The sequence below is a fragment of the Chrysochloris asiatica genome, unplaced genomic scaffold (assembly GCF_000296735.1).
Source record: "Chrysochloris asiatica unplaced genomic scaffold, ChrAsi1.0 scaffold00279, whole genome shotgun sequence".
In the NCBI taxonomy this organism is placed as follows: Eukaryota; Metazoa; Chordata; class Mammalia; order Afrosoricida; family Chrysochloridae; genus Chrysochloris; species Chrysochloris asiatica.
Genome location: NW_006408797.1, coordinates 2205012 through 2207937, shown reverse-complemented (window position 1 = coordinate 2207937; position 2926 = coordinate 2205012).

Sequence of the window (2926 nt, the reverse complement as noted above, 5' to 3'; positions counted from 1 at the left end):
TAATCATTTTTAAATTAAGTTCTTTAATTTATTTCATCTGAAAGATTGGAATAGCCCTGTTCTTAGAGCTAATATGCTGGATGATGCCATTAGGTGCTGTGGAGTCCATTTCAACTCAAAGCACCTCTATGCACAACAGAATAAAACACTGCCAGGTCCTTGGTCATTCTTACAATTGTTGTTATGCTTGAGCCATTGTTGCTGCCATAGTGTCAATCCATCTCATTGGAAGTCTTTCTCTTTTGTGCTAAGCCTCCACTTTACCAAATATGATGTCCTTCATGAGGAACTGGTCCCTCTCAATGACAGATCTAAAGTATGAGAGACGAACTCTCACTATCCTTGCTTTTAAGGATCATTCTGACTAGTTCTTCAAAGACTGATTTGTTTGTTCTTTGGCAGTCCATAGCTCTTTCCATATTCTTCAACATCATAATTCAAATGCATGAATTCTTCTCTGATTGTTCTCTGTTCTTCTTATTTATTGTCCAGTTTTCACATGCATATGAGGTCACTGAAAATAACTGCAGTTTGGATCAGATGCATATTAGTCTTCAAACTGATATCTTTGGTCTTTGAGACTTTAAAGAGGTCTTACGCAGCAGATTTGTTCAATGCAATACATCAGATTGATTTCTTGACTGCTGTTTCTAAGAACATTGATTGTAGACCCACGCAAAAAGAAATCTTTGACAACTTTAATCTTTTCTCCATTTATAATGATGTTATTTTCTGTTCCAGTTTTGAGGATTTGTGGTTTCTTTACATTGAGATGCAGTCCATACTAAAAGCTGTAGTCTCCAATGTTGTTAAGTGCTGTCGGGATGGTTCCAACTCATAGCGACCCTGTGTAGTGTTTCCAAGGAGTGGCTAGTGGATTTGAACCATCAACCTTGTGATTAGCAATTCTGTGCTTATCCTAAAGCACCACACCATGACTCCATAGTCTTTGATATTCATCAGTATTTCAAGTCCTTTTCTCTTCCAGCAAGTAAGGTTGTATCATCTGCATATCACAGGTTGTTAATGAGTCCTCCAATCCTGATTCCATCTTCTTCTCCATATAATCCAGCTTCTCAGATTAGTTACTCAACATATACATTGAACAAATATGGTGAAAGGATACAACACCAGTGCACACCTTTTCTGATTTTAAACAATTGAGCATCCCCTTGTTCTGCTCAAATGACTGCCTCTTCGTCTAGGTACATAGAATCTCATGATCACAGTTAAACATTCTAGATTTTCCATTCTTCTCAAAGTTATCTATGATTTGTTAGAATCCACACAATTGAATGTCTTTGCCTCGTCAGTAAAGCACAAATAAACATCTTTCTGGTATTCTCTGCTTTCAGTCAATATCTGTCTGATGTCAGCAGTGATATCCCTCATTCCAATTCTTTTGTGAATCCGGTTTAAATTTCAGGCAATTTCCTGTCAATGTACTGCTACAACTGCTGTTTAAACATCTCCAACAAAGTTTTCTTGCATGTCATATTAATGATATTGTTTGATAATTCCCATATTTTTATTAGATCACATTTTTTTGAAACTTTCTATTGTGAATTAAATGAAGATGTATAGTGAAGATCATCAGGTTTACATTCAACAAATCATGCACTTTGTTTCATCTCAATGATTTCAATCCCCTCCATTTCCTCCCTGTTGTTCTTATTTCCATTTCACCCTTCTCCCCAAACTTTTTGAGCTTTGTGGGTCACCTTTCTTTGAAATAGGTACAAATATGGACCTCTACTAACTGGCTTTGGTAGCATAGTGGTTACGAATCGGGCCGCGAACCACAAGGTCAGCAATTCGAAACTACCAGCTGTTCCGCAAGAGAAAGATGAGGATTTCTGCTCCTGTAAAGATTTACAGCCTCAGAAACCCTGTACAAGGTCACTATGAGTTGGAACCAACTCCACAGCACATAACAACAACAACTAACTGGCTGGCCAGAGAGCCATCTTCCATATTTCTTGGCAAAGATGAGTGAGCACTCCCAATGCTGCATTAGTTTGTTGAAACATTTTAATTTTTATTCTGTCAATTCCAGGATCCTTTTTTTTGACAATGCCTTTAGTATATCTTGGATTCTTCCTTCAATAACATCAGTTCCTTATAAAATTCTACCTCTTTAAATGGCTGAATATCGACCATTTCTTTTTGGTACAATGATATCTTCATTTGACACTTCCAGTGTCATTCAATATTTTCTTCACAAAATCCATTAATATTGAAGTTTGATGCTTGAATTTTTCCAAGTACTTTCAGCTTGATAAAATTAATAGTTTCTTCCCTTTGTGTCTTTACACAGCTCATTACAATACTTTTTGTCATCCTGAGCTGTCCTTTGAAACTTTCTGTTCAGCTTCTTTACTTAATCATTTCCACAAGTCACTTTAACTTATCTACATTCAAGATCAACTTGAGATCCATTTTGGCCTTTCCTTTCTTTCCTGTCTTTGTTTAACACCTCTTTTTTCCTGTGTGATGTTCTTGATTTCATCCCACAACTCCTCTGGCCTACAGCCACTAGTGTCTAATGTCTAATGTATAAATTTGTCCTTGAGATGGTAGCTAAATTCAGATGAATATACTCAAGGTCATATATTGGCTCTTGTGGACTTGTTTTAACTTTTTTAAGCTTCAGCCTGAACTCATATATGAGCAAATAGTAGTCTATTCCACAATCTGTTCCTGGCCTTGTTTTGACTGATGATATTTAGCTTCTCCATAGTCTCTTCCAGAGTCCTGGTGTGGCACTGTGGGTTAATGCGCTGGACTCCAAGGTCAGTTCAAGCTCACCAGCTGCTCCTAGGAAACCCTATACAAGGTCATTGTGAGTCTGAACTGACTCAACAGCACTTAACAACAATCTTTTCCTGTAGATGTAGTCAATTTGATACCTGTGTATTCCATTTGA